This window comes from Corvus brachyrhynchos, unplaced genomic scaffold (assembly GCF_000691975.1).
Source record: "Corvus brachyrhynchos isolate BGI_N302 unplaced genomic scaffold, ASM69197v1 scaffold126, whole genome shotgun sequence".
NCBI lineage: Eukaryota > Metazoa > Chordata > Aves > Passeriformes > Corvidae > Corvus > Corvus brachyrhynchos.
In genome coordinates this window covers 6035482-6053550 of record NW_008239283.1, presented here as the reverse complement: position 1 = coordinate 6053550, position 18069 = coordinate 6035482, and the positions used below count along the sequence as shown (strand labels likewise).

The window sequence follows — 18069 nt, the reverse complement described above, 5'->3', positions numbered from 1 at the left end:
TTGAAATGTAATTAGTCCTACAAGAAGTGTAGGAACATTTACTAGTCTATTATATTAGCATAAAGAATAATTACCGTGCAGGGACTTTTTTTTAACACAATTTTAGAAGTACATATTTTGCACTGTCAGCATACAGAAAGGCAGGGAGACTTGGTAAGCCCACAGACAAGTGTTTATTTGAGTCATGGGAAGAAGAATATATCCAAGGTCTATAAGTAACCTGAAAAGGGTACAAATGTACTGCAGCGACTCAACAAAGTGCTTATTCTAATCCTTATGAATATGCACCACATGTATCTTTTATAACTGTATGTTTTGCAGTATTTAGGCAATAGTCAGTACTGGAGGCTTTGTCAGCTATGCTTCAGTGCATTCATAAAAGCACCTTCCGTTTAAAGAAAGAGGATTTCATAGTAATGGGCAAAATTGTAAGTGCTGTCAATGGCTACATTTCATCTGCTTGATTTACACGGCATAGGATGAATGCCTGATCTGAATCACATATGCTGGAGATGTGCTGCATTCAGTGCAAAACAACTGGAATTCACAAAAGAGATGAATGAGCCAAATCTGCTAGCTCTTGGTGTGGTGACTGTCCATGCAACACTCACAGGGTTACACTGAGGTGATCTCAACACTGCAACAGTGAGGGGAAACTAGCAAATGATGAGTCTTCAGATGCTGTCTTAAATCTGTCTGGGGCCAAAACACACCTACTTAATAAGCAGGTGTTCAGTTTTGGTGCGCAACATTGTTGAAAAGAGGTCTTGGGCTCGGACAACCTAACTACAGGTAAGCAGAGGGCATTTCAAGATGGAACATGCAGATTTGGATGGTTGGTACTGTTAGCAAAACACTACTGAAACCTGTGTTTTCTGGGGCTTGTTCTTGCTCTGGTTGGATGGTCTGTAAGGTGGGGGAAGCCTTGGCAGGGTTTTAGCCTGAACTATGTCAGAGAAGTTGTTGGTGAAGCAAGGTGGCTGTTTTGCACAGTGATAAGCTAGGTGTGTCACATACCTTACGTGGACTTAGGTATGGTATTAATCAATGACAAGAGGTAACACCCTGGCATACGCCACCTAAACTGTGCCAGCAGCAGTTAATCAAAAGCCAGAGGTTTGGTTTGCTTTGCACTTCACAGCAGAGATCAGATGGAGACACCACATTTTCTCTTCCAGCCTATTTCCTCTTAGTCCCCAAAAGTTACATTTCTGTTCCTCTAATAGATGAAATAAGGGCATAGTCTGGATATTATAAAAACAGTTTAATTTTTATTTTCTCTCTCTCAAACAGGGATTCAGTCTGGGAACTCAGGTGGAGTAAATGCACACCTCTTGCCCCAAACTACAACAGTAAGGCAAGCACAGAGTGAGATTTTTTATTACTTGTAATAGCTTAAAATTTCAGTTGAGAGATGGGCTGATTATCACAACAAACTTTCCTCAAACCAAAAGCATCATAACAATGGAACTCAAAATACTTTCAGAACAACTAAAACCTTTAGTGTAGAAGACACTTGAAAAAGTTATCCTGGATTTAAAATATAGGCTAAAAAGCCAGGCAGATAAAAGGTTAACTCAGAGCACAGCAGAACAGGACAAAGGAGCCTGAGCAAGGTCAGAGGAAGGTAAAACCTCTATGCAGCACAGCAGAGAACCATGCTGAGTTTGAGTCCCAAAGGCAATACAGATGCACCAGTGCACATGTTAATAAGCTTCATCTCAGCAAAAACTATTAGCATGGGCACAGCCTCCTGCTGCACCAATTATTCAGCTTTGAGTGCTAGTTTAGTTTCTTCAAGGTGCTCCACTGCAAACAACAGCCATGCCCGCTGCTCCCCTGCCCTGCACAGCTCCTTTGCAAGCAAATAAATCTGTGGTACGCCAAAAAAAAAAAAAAAAAAAGGACATCTTGGTTGTGTCTCGGCCTTCCTTCCAGTGTTTCCTTTGAGGAGTCCAGAGCTATAACAGTTTTGACTGTTTGAGAAGGTCCCCAGGGTATTTTCCCCTTGACACACTGAGGAAGATAGAGAGTATGGATTGGGAATGTTTGCAGGGACCCTTGAACCACAGAGTCAAGGCTGGCTGGAGCAGGGGGCTGGCAGCCAGCAGAGACTACTCACCTTTACTCTCACCCTGTCATACATGCTCTGCCCTGGCTGACATTGGGTTTCCTCTGTGTGCTGTGTCTTAGAACCAGAACCTGCCAGGAGAGGACATCTCTGGCACATCTGGCAGCAGCTCTGTGGCTGTCATTGGTCACTGCCTCAGGAATGAATTTGCCTGGAGGCTGAGGCAACTGCTGCCTGGCCTTGAACACAGCAGGGCTTACTTTGGGTCACATCTGCCCCAAAAACAGTTTGGCTGAACTGGCTATTTCAATGTGCCTTGCATGTTTCTGCCCTCTCTGTCATGTCTTTGATGGTGTCAGCCCAGGGATTTATTGTACGATTCTGCAAGTCCACAAAGACAGGGATGAATTCAAATGGAGAGTGTGCCCCATGGCCAGGCATGTTGGCTTGGTGTTTGACTGACCCTCTCCAAACCCAGACTGCTCCACTGCTCCATAGAAGTCACTGGAGGAGCCAAGAGACACAGCCAGGGAAGAAGGTAAGTTCTGAAGCCAAAGAAAATAAAGCTTTAATCATAATTATAAGGTTATTTTATGATATCCCAAGAAATCATCAGGAACTTTCCAGTGTCTTTCTCTTTGGGCCTATTTTAACTGAGCTAACTTCAGCTGAGTTTTCTGTGAAATATAAGGCTTGCTTGGGGGACAATTATCCCCCCTTGATGTGTTTTTATGCTGGTGTGATTGATATATATACCAGCCTTAACTTCTTCACAGGGGTTTTGGCACAGTTCAGGGAGCAATTCTCCTGGTCCCACTCAACTTACATTTAAATGTAATAGCCACTACTAGGATTTTTTTCTTGCACAAAGGGCCAGATGCAGAAGCAGGTCTTAGATGTCTGAAATAAGATTTTTGGTGCTGAAACTTAGATCTTCTTGAAGGTTTTGCAAAGGCTCTGAAGTTTGTGGACTGAGAGATAGGGGAGCAGTGGGAGCAGCAGGAGCAGCAAATCGTTGCTGCATTGGAAAGATTGGGGGGCTTAGGTAGCAGGTAAGTCCAGCTGCAACATTTCATCAAAAGATACTGTGAGCTCATCCCGTCTCTGTCACCATCCATTTCATCCTGCCATAAAAAGAGAAGCCTTTGTGCCTCAGAGGGGAAAAAAAGTCTTTTAGCCCAGCTAGCCCTAGAAGGGCACACTGTGGCATTAGGATCAGCATACAAACTGAGAATAAAAGAAAAGCTGCAACTCTTCCTGTTGTGAGGCACTGTGACTGACATCCAACTTGCATCCTTGCCTAGATCTGTATCTATGACAAGGCTTCATAGGCCTGGACCATTTCCAGGTCACTTGGCCTCAGTTGTGCTGCTCTCCTTACTTTCCTTTGTCATTCTGGGTCCATCTATGTCCTCCAACTAGAATACTCCAGCCTGTGACAATTTCCTGAATATGTTGTTTGGACTCGTATTTTTTAATCCAACTGATTGTGAGGTTCCTACCAGTGCTAGCACTTTTCTCCTGTAGGCTAAGCAGCATCACACACTTTTCATTACCTAATAAACTTGTCCAGCACCACTTCAGAGTCTTAAAAATGTTGAATAGAATCCTTTCCCTCTTCCTCCACAGGTTGGTGACTCATCATGGCTGGGAGCAGAGTCAGGCTGAAGACTCATGTGGTGCCATGAGTGAGTCCCACACCTGGGCCACAACGAAGCCCACTCTGTTTGACTTGGTAAGCGAGTGGAGGAGCCTCACTTCTTCTCTGGCTGGGCTGGAGGTGGTTGAGCCAAAACCAGCTCCTTGAGGAAGCTTTGGTCTGCAAGAAAAACATGGAAACTGCTGGATATTGAAAGGAGCAGTGAAGAGACAAGAAAAAACATTAATAGGAGAAAAGAAAGCTGGTCTAATAACTAGACTACTAATACCCAGGGTATATCATTCAGGGACTGGGTGGCAATTTCTATTGTCAGCTACCCACTTTATTATGTCCTCAGGGCAGTCACTTTGGATCCCAGCATCTGAAGGCCTTGGGCATTTCATGAGCCTTCACACCTCAGTTTCCCGGCTCTAAAGAGTAATGCCACTTTCTCACCTCTCAAGCAACTTGCAGGAATAAATACATCAAGGTTTGTCAGGAGCACAGGCATAGATTGATGCACATCAGCAAATATGCCCAGGCTCTTCTTGTTTGAAAAGTCCACGTGCCATGAGTGCATGTGGGCACTGGGTATGTGGAGCCCAGCAGGGCCTGGGGGGCCATGCAGACACTGGCAGCGTGTTTGGGGGAGCTGGTGCCACGACATGGGAGATTTACACCTTGGCTGCCTCCACAGTAATGTCCTTGTGCACACAAGTCCTCACTGTATCTGCAATGTTCCCTGCAGGGATGTGCTATTAATTCACATCCCAGCCTCATGTGCAATAATTTTTCCGTGGAAACAAGCCCCAAGACAGACATGAGAGTGGATATGTAAGGCAGGGCAACAATTAAGGCCAACTGGAGCAACAGCATGGTGGGAAAGGAGGGCTGTGTGCCCCTTTTCCACTACCGCTGCAGGACTAGCAAAGACTCCTGTAGTCCCTTCAGTGTTCTCTGCTCCCTGTGCCTGAATATGTCAAGGAATCAAATATTTTGAGAGTAACTTTCATGAGTCATTGTAGACAATGTGGGAAAAGATGGAAGAATTTGGTTTGTCCTGGCTTTTTAATGCAGACCAAGCTGAAGTTCACTGCAGAATTGAGCGATTTGTGCTCGTGGACTTGTACAGCAGTATGAGGTTGGAGGGAGAGAAATGAGGGCCTGTGAGGAGGAGATGCAGAGCCAAAGCAGGCCAGGAGGAATGAGTGTTAGGCAAAATGAGAAAGTAGGCATGCCTGTTGTGAGTGAGTGTGCAGCTGTGGAGAGGGGCATGTGTGAGACAGAAAGTAGATGAGGGACCTGCCAGTGGCAAGTGTGAAGATGAACACCCAGTAGTGACAATGATGTTTGGGGCAATCAATGATGCTTGATGCATGGAGGACGAGATAGATGTCATTATTCTACAAAACCGTACACAAGCAAAAACAAAGCCATCTTTTTTAAATGAAAATGAAAGAGAAATGACAGGTGAAAACCAAAATATTTGTGAGATGATTTAAACAAAGAGAAGTAAATCCAAAGAATATATTTTTTCCCAACCAATATGATGTACGGTATAGTTTACAAGAGAAGAAAGAAAAAAATCAATCTGTGGCAATATCTGATGTGCCTCTCTGTAATAAACTGTTCTGCAATTATATGAACAAGGTGGTGGTGGTGACGAGAGGTAGGGGATTTTTGTGTCTCCAAATGTGCCGGGTTTGTATCATCCTGTCACCAGTTGTTCAATATTGTGATACCGGACAATCTCCAGTGTTTTTCCCAGTAGGTCAGTGAACTTATTTTCTTATCAAGCCTTAAGGCAGGTGCAGACATGAGGAAGGCATTTGCCTTTGTTTTTCTCCTTCAGCCCAGCCCAGCAGCTCCTTAGTATGCGTGGCCAGTGATTCAACCACACAACTTTCCTCCTCCCAGTATTTTCTTTATAAGGATTGTGGTGAAAAGCACAATGGGGAGAAGTTTCATCTCTCCCTGTAAATATGAATTAGAGAAGTGTCTGATACCTGTTATAAAAGATGGCATTTTAATTACCACCTGTACTGCAGCAGGCACACTCACACATCTGCATCTACACACAGAAACACACTCAACACCCCCCGCTGCACCTCTCCCCCCTCCCCAGGATGAGGAAGGTCTCCTTCCTCCTCCAATCCCTTCTTTGCCTTTATACAACCTGGGGAACACGGGCTGATTGGAAAGGTCTCTTTCCTTGATAACAACAATTCAATGCGCCTTGACATTTTAATAGCCTGCCGTCCTAGTGAACACAATCGAGCTGAGCAGTGAAGCAAAAATCATTAGGTAAGCAAGATAATCTAAACGAAAAATCAACCTCAACTGGTTCCCACATCTGGGGCACATCTGGGCAGAGCCTACCCTTTCCTGCCTGCTTCTGAACAGGAATCCTCTCCTGGGAAGTCTGTCAGGGGAAAGAGGGGCATCCACGGATTTATTGCCGGGGGAAATCCACCCCCTCCTGCACCCCTACCCCTCCCACCTGCAGACCCCTTCCCTGTGCTCAAACCCCCCCTTCCGTAGGAGTGAGATGCTGACTTTGCAGGCCATTCGCTTTATGAATATGACCCTCAAAGGGAAGAAACCCTCTCACAAGCCCAGAACTATGTTATCATCGTTATTAAGGAGCTTAAAAAGGAGCTGGGAAGAGGAGACACCGGTGGAATTGCAGCCTGATTGTGATTGATGTGTTCCTATTAGCTCCTCACTGTTATCTCTCTGGATGGCAAGAACAGCCAGTGGCTTGTAACACAACAGATTACCTGAGTTTTCAGCCCTAGACGGATGTTTAAATAAAATATAGTCCCTTTTAGCGAGAAGCTCATTTTCTCTCTGAGGCTCCCAGACTATTTCATGTCAGCTGTGATTCGCTGTGACTCTCCTCAGTAAACATGTCTTATCATTAATAATTCTTTACAAGCACAATTTCATGGAGGCTTTTTGTATGCACGTGTGGGGGGAGGAGGGGGCGTGCATGCGCAAATGTTGGTCTCAGCCTCATCTCGATACAGTTTGGGAACCCAAGGTGCTTCTCTTCAGAATTTCACCTGCCTTGCCAAAAATGATTGATTACCCTTAGCAGACTGGGTGTCCAGCTATACCCAACAAATGACTTTGGCCCCTAACAACAGGCCTTGGCCAGATAGAAATCAATATTTCACCATTAAAATCTATCAAAGAAGAGTTAAGGCACCATCTGTCCCTGCCGCCTTTCCATGGTGTGTGAACATTAAATCCGACACTTGTAGTACATGAGTAATCAATATATAGTAGTTCACAGATCATTTGTGGTCCCCTTTTAGCAGTGATGGATGCTTGGAATAGTTGTGATTCATTTTGTCACACCATTAAACAAGATTCTGTCCAGTTCCTTCCTGATTTCATTTAGAGGATCATTCTTCACAGTTCATAAGAGAGAAACGGTTTTACCAATCTGCTTCTATTTCAATAAGTCACTTTATAGAGATTTTGTGTCCTGCAGACTGTAAAAATTCTGGAGAGATAGTACAAACATACCTCTAAAACTATTCACTGCATGACATATGCATAAAGTGTGAAAAACTGAATGTAAATATGTTTACCTCTTTATCTACAAATATTGGTTTTAACCCTTCCCTTGCCAGAGGGGACTTGAGGCAGAAGTGCTTGGAAATACAGCCTTGCCTAGGGCAGATACAGCCAAGTTTGGAAATGGGCTGTAATTAAAAGCATGAATAAAACAACTGCAAACTCAGTGATAGGGCTCTATTCCTGAAATAGAAATGGTGAGTTCTCAATAAAATAAACACCTTTCTTAATTGCTTCTGCTGATATGCACCCACCTTTTTCTGAATTGTTCATTTTATACTGATAATAAATGTATAATTGCAAAGCATTTTTAAGTGGTTCCAAATAAATGGCCTTCTTTTTTTAAATCTTTTTTAACTTTTCTTATAATTGTCATTATTATGCAGACTTCTTCCTTTTTGGAGGAGGCGAGAGAATTACATATTAATGTTCCGTAGATTATTAATCTCGTAAAAGACCTGCTCTTTCAGTCTCCAAATCGTTCAATCAGATCCTCAGACAATGCTATAATTGGGCATCATGATGGGGCTTCTCAGATTTAAACACTTTAGGAATTGGCCCTGTCTGGACTTCCCTTGGCTGCAGTAAGAGATCCAAATAATATATAAGCAGCAGGCTTGGATGCAGAGATAAAATGAGAGAGAGCCCTGAGGATCTCTCAGAAGACATCTTCTAAAACCTGCATTGTGCTGCAATTTTCCTAATTAAAGGACATAAATAGCAGTGATTCATGCAAGTAGCAGTGCTAGCTTGTCCTCCGTGGAGTGCTTGATGCTGTAATTTTTAATCAGGTTGGTCATTTATAACCCATTCATTTTTAGGAATCCCATTTGGCTGCTGGAGTGCACTGACTCACTAAACACAGGGCAGAGGAGGAGGAGGAAGGCAGAAGCCCGTCCTCAGCTGGACAAGGTCCCACCAAAGCTTTCCTGGCAGTAGACTAGACCCCACAGATAATTCAAGTGTTCCTGGAGGGAGAACATATTTGTTAGAGTAGAAACCACCTCAAAGTGTGTGGCTGTGTCCCAACAGTGTTGAGTGGCTCTGGGCAGATGGGAAGGGGTAGGAGGAGAGGGGAAGAGCCCTGTTCTCTTCAGTGAGATGACCAGGAGAAGGAAACATGCTAAGCTGATGAGTTTATGCTCATACTAGTAAAGGAACCAGTACATTAGTGATAAAATGGTACAGATGATTTGTGTCAGTAAGGCTGAGTCACTGGAGCAGAAATCCATAGTGAAGATGGAAGGGCGCAGGAGGGGCCAGGCCTGGCTTTGTCACAGCTCCTGCGTGGCTGGACTCAGGTACATAAAATGGCTCCAGGCAGAAAATATTGCCCTGGCTACACATGGGCTATGTCCCAGGAAAACTGCCCATGGTTCCACACACACTGGAGCAAGGGTGAGCGTGGGGGAGCTGTGCCCAGGAACACGCTGTGCTCTGAGACACGGACCTTGGCTGTGGCTGTACCTTTAACTTCTTCCTTCGTGACTTACTAATTGCATAAAGACAGCTGTGCTCCTGGGAGATAACAAATGCAAAGTATCATTGTTAAAAACAAGCTAGTTAAAAAACTAAGGCGAGAACTTCAGCACAAATCAAATATCCACCTAGATTTCAGTGAAGATATTCTGATTTGCACACATGGAAAGCCCTGTCCCTTATGCTTAGAATTACTGTGTTTCAGAGAAAAGAAATTCCAAAATAATTACTGACTGTTTTCCAGAAAAAAACACATGGAATCACTGTATGGAAGCAGTTCCTAAATTCAGCCATCCGCCTGATGTCCTGGAGCTGGAACTTGCTGAAGGTACTGAGGTCCTCTTGTTACCACTGAGAAATTCCTCAGGTTCAGTGCAGAAGCAAAAGAAAGAAAAGAGATTAAAAAAAAGAAATCGAGTAAGAAATCTGAGTTATTACCAGTAAAGACATTGCATGGGGAAAAGAATCAAAAATGAAAATATGCATCATCTTTACTCCTCAAATATTATGCAGAGTACCCCTCTTTGGCTGAACCTCTAATACGTGTAAACAGATACAGGTATTGATTTTTTTGCTAATAAACTGCATAGCTGTGATTCCCTTATTATAAATCTTTTCTTAAGCACAAAAGTGATCAAAGGGAGGGGGAAGGGGTTGCAGGGTAACAAGACTAATCAGGACTTCACCATCAAAGTAAATACATCCAATTAACAGCTATTAAAGAAGAATTTTATGGCACCGTGCACAGTGAAGGCCATTATATCCAGTGGAATTAATCTTAATTATTTGTACCTGTGTACATACATGCAAAGGAAAGCAACTCACATTAATCTACATTAAACTTAATACACAGTTGGTGTATTATCTTCTGAGTCAAAATTGACTGCTGGTTTCTGCATATGTATCTGTGGTGCTATCTTCAGTACATATGGGATGTCTAAGGGCAGAATTTGCTCCATATAGAACAACCCAGCAGTTAAAATCTTTCCCGTGATTTCTAAAAAGCAAAACAAAACCCAAAAAACCCAAACCTGATATAGCCAGATATTATAATCTCAGAAGTCTTTCTTACAAAAAAAAAAAAAGAGACACACAAAAAAAAAAGCCCAGAAGAGGCTGTACAGATTTATTATCCAGCTTAAGGGGAAACCGAACAAATATAAATCTGCAGCTTTCTGAGGTTTAAATATGGCAATTACTACTCCCAAAATATTGCATTTCATGCACTGTGGACAACGTTGTTAAAACCACCCATGATATTTTGGACTGTGGAGTTTTTTTTCTGGGTTTTTACAGAAGCTGACAGTAAATTATGTTGGTTGTTTGTTCACTGGGTTTGCATTATTTGATAGGGCTGGCTGTGGAGGTCTGTGCTGTGGTAACAATAATGAATGGTGTACTTTTTGCTTTAAAGCCCTGTCTAATGAATATAGACATAGGCAAACAGCTGCTTAGGATTCCAAAATATAACTAACCACAAAGCAGAGCTCCAGCTGGTCTTCCCTCCTACTGCATTGTTCAAGGGCATTTTCCTTATCAAGAAATAGGTTTTGAGTCCTAAGAAGGAAAAAGAGAAGCTGGTATCCATTGTGCCCAGCAAAAGCACTTGAGATGTGGTGGCTATCAAGCACTCAATGGCTTAATAGTCTTATAAATGTTTACACTTAACATTGGTTTTATCCAGGTCATAATATGCAAAATCCTGACTGTGCATAAGTCAGTAGGTCCCAGTTTGATGCTGTGTCTCTGGTCAGGATCCCCAGAGCAAATGTTACCTACTTTAGCAAACACAGATCAGTGCCTTGTCCTGTGTGAAAGTATAAGCACTGCATTTTAGTTATATTTTTATATATGTTATTAGCTTTCAATAGCTATCAGGAGATCAAAATCTCATAGAGCCACTCTAAAAATATTTCTCTTAGGGGTAATCATACCCAGCAGCATTCCAGTCTTTCCATTCCAGCATTTGCAGATGTGTCAAAATATGGATCAAAGTCTTCTTATGCACTTCAGTTATTAACAAGCATTTTGGGTTAACAGTTGTAACTATGAACCTCTGGTAGTAAAACTGGCAGATTCATGAAGATTTAAACAAAAGGCTTGATAATGTCTCATGTTATTTTCACTCCTTCAGCAATGTTTAGGCTGCTCTTGAATGTTTTAGGAGCTGTTACATTTCACTCTATGCTACTTAAAAATTGATGCATGTTTCTCAGCTATTTAACCATTATGGCTGAAGTGATTTCCTTTGCCCAGACTGCTCCTGGGGCTTGCTGCAAGTTACACCTGCACAGGATACTCAGCACTCTTGAACTGCTGTGCAGTCTGGCATTTTAGCATGAAATCAAATTCTTATGTCAATCTTCGTTTCTGCACTGTCAGGGAATATCAAAAGGGGTGGTGTCACTGCATTTGCTTTAATTCAGATGCTTACTGAAGTCTGAAGTGACCATCCTCTCCTCTGCTTGTACAGCAAACCTGAGGCTTTTCCCCCAAGCCCACATCACTGTCCTGTCTTTGCACATTAACCATAAATCCAGAGATTATGTTGCCTTTGGGTTTCTCCATCAGGATGACAATATAAGTACCACAAACCGGAAAGTCTCCCAGCCCAGGGGCATCCAAGCAGCAAGGAAACTAAATGGAGAAGCTCCTGCAAAGGTGGGCAGTACAGGACATTAATGGGGATGAAAGGAGACAAACTTAGAGGAAAAAATGGGAGAGTCACCTGCCAAAGACTGATGTGCTCAGAATGACATCAGTGACTCTTTCTGAGAGGATATTTGAAAATACACCATTTCCCACTGTAAAATGGTAAGATCAGAGCCCTGATGCTCTTCAGGGCAATTTTGCACTGGGATAAGTTTGCAATGCAGGTGGTAGTGAACCTCTAAGAAAAACCAATGAGCTCCATGATGAAATGAATGCTGAAGGCAGAAGTACAAACACCATCATTAGCTACATTCCTGAGGTCTGCAAAGTACGACAGCAATGTCTGTTCATGCAAAAAGTTGTTAGCGAGCCTCAAAACCACCAAGTAAGTGGGTGGGGATGGAGAAAAGATTTGTATACAAAGCTGTGTCTTTGCGAGTAAAAAAAACCCAAACCCCACAAATGGATGTTTCTGAAAATATCTCAATCCTGAAAGATTAGCCTGAGCAGAAGTGTCACTGTAGAAACCATCTGCATATTGAAGAGGTTGCCTAGCAAGGGTTTTTTTCCCTCATTATTATTTTCTACTTAGATTGCTAAGAAAAGATCTCTCAGGAGAAATAACAGTGGGATCTTAAAAATAGTTCTGAATCTGCCATTAAAAATTCAACACAGATATTGTCTAAGCCATCTGTACTCAGGTTGTTTTGAAGTCATCATGTTAAATATGCTGAGATTCTCTGCTGAGCTTGGTTTTAAATCTAGCACCCACTAAAGTATTTCCCTGAATGAGATGGCCAAAGGGCAGCCAGTGCTTGGGGAGCAGCTTATGGCTTTGACGGTATCTGGACATCAGGGCACAGAGAGCAGGCCGCTTCTTCCCAATGGAATAAAACAGGATGAGGAATCACTCTGAAACTTGATGAGGAGATCCACAGGAGTTACCACGAGGACAAGGAATTGCACTCCAGCTAGAAGAGCTGATGCATAGGAGGTACCACGAGAAACCCCAGTAATAAAAATGAAAAGTGAATGAACCAAAACCTGATGTTTTCTACATTTCTCCCCTATGTTGTTACACATATTTCTGTTCCTGCAGTGCTGTGTACAACCACACTTGTTTGATCCCAGGGTCATCACACTCACGAGGAGTGGGATGTAGCACTCTTCTGTGGTACAGATGTTTGTTTATATTTATATTATTTACTGAAACAAATGTTATTTGGATACATTTAGTGAGGATGAATGTGGCAAGCAGACAGCTATGTTACATTATGAATGTCTACATTTGGAGGAAAGTGAGTAAAATATTGACATTGGTTAAGAATTTTCATAATTCATCTTAATGTGGAGAATATAAGTGGAGGTGGGTAAAACCTCAGCCCAAGTGAAACTAGTGGAAAACTACTGGACTCTTTGAAATACCCAGCAGAAGCCATAATTTTAGGTGGATGGCAAACACTGCAAGGATTTATTGTGTCCTAAATTCTCCACCACTACAGTCTCCAAGCACATCTCAAGGAATATGAGTCATTGTTTCTCTTGACCTTCCTCTGGGGACAGCAGAGAAGACGCCACAAAATGGTTTCTTTTGCCACCAGCTGTATTTCAGGGCAGAGGGACTGCAGGTCCCATTTGCTCCTGGGAGAGGAAGGCAAGGTGGAGATGTCTGCACCTGGAAGGGCAGGAATCGTGCCTTCGGTGTCTGTCCATTCCCAGAGGAGTTCTCTTGTCAGGCTGGCACCGTGAACACCCATCCTTGCAATGAGGGAGCCGGGAGGATGCCTGGAAATGAATTCCAGCTTGCTGGAGGTGTGGGGTGGGCAGGCAGTGCCTCTGTCTCCAGCCCTGGTCTCAAGCCACCGCGCACTTTAAAGCCTCGGACCTGTTCAATAACGTCAGCGAGCGCATAAAACCCTTTGTGGTCCCACACGATAATTCAACTTCCATCAGTGCTGCTGATCTTGCCAATGCAACAATACCAGCTACCACATGCCAAAACAATAAAATAGCTGTTTCCATGAGCAGCCCAATGTAATTTGAACTCTTCAGTTCTTTCCAGTTATTTACAAGCATTGTATGTCACAAACAGACCACCTCTTTTGTAATGTTCTTTAGGAAAGCTGTGCATTATATTGGCATAATAGTCTTCTTCAGGGAGAGCATTTTGTTTTAATAAAATGTGTGCCACCATATTTAATCAATCAGATTGATTGACACCAGCACTAGCTGCGTCTCCCAGCAGATGCTGCTGCTACCTCATTCTTATTCCAGTTTCATTTCTCAATCAAATCCATGTGTAAAAAACATAATGTACTGCCAACATAATGTAATAAAACTTCAACTGAAATGCACACCACCACAACTGAAACTGATAAGTCAAAGTATGGGGAAAGTTAACTTTAGCAAAATCATTTTTGACATGAAAATATTAAAGTTTTACAGTTCAGATATGCCTTGGCTAACCCTAACACAAATTCAAAAGTTTCTCGGGTGTTAAAAAAAAAAGAAAAACTATAGAAAGAAATTCTTCTAGAAATTATTGAGCTTTTTGCTGGGTCCCAGCATTTTCTAATCTTTGGAGTTTGCTGGTGTCATTCCAGTTTGATTTAGGCCCCCCAGGTGAGATGAATTATAGCTTTTACCTGGACAGCTCAGGTGCCTGTGTTAGGTGAACACCTGGTAGTGGTGATGCACGGCTCTGTGCCAGAGGCTGAACTGGCAGGTTTGGAAGGCAATGATTCCTACAAGCACAATGGGAAGCCTGACTGGTGGATGTTACACACAGGATAAAACTACTCTCAACTCTTTCTAAGTTCATTCTATACAATCTGCACACCCCACATCACCCACAGGGCATGTGTGGGGCACAGAGCACTTTTCTGGGGAATTTGCCTTTCCTGTACTTAGAGGAGCTGATTTCAGACCACTGGAGCTGAGATCCCTCTTAATACAGGCATGTCCCTCCCATACACCTGAGGAGGTTACACCTCAAATCCCGAGATCAAGCTTCAGCCTCATAGCAGTCCCCAAAGCCAGATGGGGATTAAAGCTAAGCATCTGATTGCTTGACAAATTATATACTAGGTGCGAGTTGTTTCCATGTGTAATTACTGAAGGAGGTATGAAAAGAGCTCCAGAACTGTTTTCTAATGACTTCTCCTTCATTTATTTTATATTTCTCCCAGTGATTATGTGATAGGAAACACATGCCATGAATTCACGTCACCAATTTCCATCCCTCTGTTAAAAGGAGAACAGAGGTTTTAATCTGAAAAGATGCTTGATGCTTCAGAATACCTTTTTTCCTTCACCACTAGTTTTCAAATAAAAAGGTTTCATTAGCTGCAGTCCTGCTGGACAGTGCTTTGGGCTCACACAAAGAAGGAGAGATTGGGAAATTTTAGGCTGCAAGGAAATTGTCACAGCTGAAAGTTTTTCAGCCTCTTCTTTCGACATAATGCACAAATGGTAACTATGTAAATAGAAATAACACTTGAAGAAATGGCAAGGCTCACATATTATCAACCTGTCCTTTTTTACCTCTGGTGAAGTCAAGCAGTGCCAGAGCTGCTGTCCCACCACCACCATCCTCCTCCTCCTGTGTCATCTCAGACAGGAGCCAGGGCTCCCTGCCTGCCAAAGACAGCAAAGACACATGGGCAGCCTGAAACTGACTCCAAGAAAGAGCCCAGGAAATGATTTCCAGCATTTGGAAAAACCTGCTTTGTAGTGCAAAGATCAGCCTATGTAACTCAGTGAAATGAAAATTCAGCAAAATGAAGATTCAGCAGCAGTTTTGTTACCACCTACACATAATATCAGGGGAGGAAATTCTGACAGCAGAGGGCTCTTTAAGCCAACAGGCTGAGGTACAGTAGGATCTGGTAGCTGCCAGCTCAAGCTAAACACATTTGGACTGAAAATAAGCTGAAATTTATTAGTGATGAAAAAAACCTAATCTCTAGGACTTCCTTGCTTTAGAAATCAGTTGGATTCCACAGCGGCTGGAACTGTAGCTGCAGCTGGATTGTACATATAATTCATTTAAATTAGATGCATTTTTTAAAAGAAATAAACTTGTTTAAAATTGCACGTGTTATTATGACAAGCTATAGTAAAACCTAGGCTTATTGTTATCTTGGACTAATTCAGATGCATAAAATAACACACTGCATTGATGAGATAAAAGTGGCTTAAATTCTATAGTCATGGCTTTTTAGCATGCAGTCTGAGGAAGAAACCTGAACTTCTTGAAAGAGCCCAGGCTGCAGACACTTGCCATAAAAACATGTAATGCATTGCCTGCATTATTATTTTTTTTTTTAAGTTTGAAAGTCCTCAAAAGTTCATTCTTTGCTCCCAGCCCATTTCAGGTTTGATACCCTATTGAAAGGTGTCAGCCAGATGTGTTTTTCTTCTGTCAAGAAACACATGCCCTCTCCTTTTGATGGAGCATCCTGTGTTGAAGGGATTTTCCCCATGGACAGGTCGCAACTTGCTGCCTCTGAGATCTCAAGCACTGGCTCTGCAGCATTCAAGTGCCCAGCATTGAAAATCTCATCCCTGTTCATCAGACCCAGATACTTCTGGCAGAAAAACAAAGGAAACTGCCCATTTTGTGAACAAAACACACTGAGGCAGGAGATGTATTGCATATTTGAGGAATGGCAGAGCCAAACAAAGCCAGAGCAGAGCTTTCTTGGAGATGGTACAGTGAAAACAATCCCATATGGAAAAAAAGGAGAAATCTCTCCAAGAAGATTTCCTCAGCACTGCTGCTGAAAGGAGTGCTGTGCCTCCATATCATCCAGCACAGTGGCTCGGGCAGGTTTTTCATGGCATCTCACGTGTGCCTCAAGCAGAATCTGGCTCAGAGTGGCTTCAGGACACAGAACTTGTGGCCAGCTTCCAGGGAGAAATGGCTCTATTAAAACACAGATGAGAAAGAAAATAGCAGCATGATTTTTGCCCCTAAAATATTTCAATTAAATGTCATCCACATCTGTACTAAGATTCCTTCTGGCACAGCCCTAGCAACATCCTTCTAGGTTAAAACGTTCCATGTTATTCCAGATAGTACCAATGGAGCACAATTACATCCCGACCCATTACTGGCATTTTCTGATTAGCAAAACAGCCACTTACCTCAGAATCTGGGCATGTTGTTTTTCTTAAGAGTGGTAATTTGCACTTGAGACCATAAAGCCTTTCTGCCTTTCCCCTCTGTGCCTGAATTGCCCCTCCCAGAAGCTCTTGGAATGAGGCAGAGTTTGCCAATGGGTATGTGGAGGAATTAAAGCCCAGAGGGCAAAGACCAGCAGCTGAAACATAAGTCTCTAGTGCCAGGTGGGATCCTCTGGGGAGCTGGGACATTGGTGTGGGGCTGGCAGGGAGGGAGGCCTGCGTGAGACCCCACATCTGGAGTGGAGCGCAGGGCTGGCCCCTGGAGTGTGAGGCAGGTGAGCTACAGCAGCTGAATGCCCTCCAAGGTGACTGAAACCTGCCCGAGCTCCCCTCCACTCATTCATACAGCACGAGGCTGCCCTGCTGCAGCCTTCCAGAGCAGGAGCTGGACATGGGCCCTGCTCACAGCTCAGAGCCCTCGTTTGCCCCAAAGCACCTTTGGTACCTACAGACCCTCAAAAGAGGGAGTGAGACTCAGCCTCCGTTGCAGGAGGGACGGATGATGCTTGTCTGAGCTGACACCCTGCGGGCTCTGCCACATCCACACAAGGATGTCTGTTTGACTAATACCTTTTCATTAATGTCTCTGTGACCTTTTCTGGTTTTTGTTTAACACACAGTTCAAGGTTGTCAAAGGCCTGATCACTGAAGTGTATTTTTATGTGTACCTTTGGCTCTGAACACTCGGGCCCATGCATTCCAGTCTTCCACCACTGCTACTTTTTGCTTCCTGATCTTTCTATATGCATATTTTTATTAAGTTTCCCTTCTCCCTCACTCCACAACATAAATTGTTGGTATAAGTAAGTGGAACAGTACTCCTCCCTTTCATGAGCATTTCAGCCCTGAAGCAGAGTGTGCTACCATTGGGTCATGTTTTCTAGTGGAAGCAAGGAGATGTGCAGAGGGAGAGTGGATCTGTGCTCCAGATGCCTGCAGTCAAGGTGCGGAGGACACATTTTTCCTGTCTTCTGCTCCCTCTGGCTGCCTTTTCCTGCCATTCCCTAGCACAAGGCTAGGAGTGTTGATTCCTTCTCCCTAAGACCCTGAGAGCTGTAATCGTGTGATTTGACTCTGGATGAGAGAGAGAAAAAAGAATGAGGCACAGAAGTGGGTGACGAGGGCAGAGGAAATGGTGCTACTGCTCCTCTCCCTGTGGCCAGCCAGCACCGTGATTCCCTGGCAGCCCCAGGCGTTCCCAGCCGGGGGCGGTTCCCGTGGCCTGAAATGGTGCTACTGCTCCTCTCCCTGTGGCCAGCCAGCACCGTGATTCCCTGGCAGCCACAGGCGTTCCCAGCACGGGCTGTTCCCGCTGCCTCCGCTGCACGGCTCTGCTACAGGGTTCCTGCCTTCTATTGGGTTTGGCTGCCATCCAAAATTTCCCTCAGGAATGCAACTGGAAGGAGGGAAATGGCAGTTTTTAACACTTCATATTTCAGCCCAAACAGAAGGAAAC

General features: G+C 43.5%; 1 long non-coding RNA gene across 1 annotated transcript; it reads right to left on the bottom strand.

Moving 5' to 3' along the window:
• Nucleotides 1-1249: 1249 nt before the first annotated feature.
• LOC108448167 lies at nucleotides 1250-17626 on the bottom strand. Its single transcript, XR_001863963.1, has 2 exons — nucleotides 9009-17626; nucleotides 1250-3890 (listed from the first exon to the last, which is right to left on the bottom strand). It is a non-coding gene; the product is annotated as an uncharacterized LOC108448167 (long non-coding RNA).
• Between the last annotated feature and the right edge of the window lie 443 nt (nucleotides 17627-18069).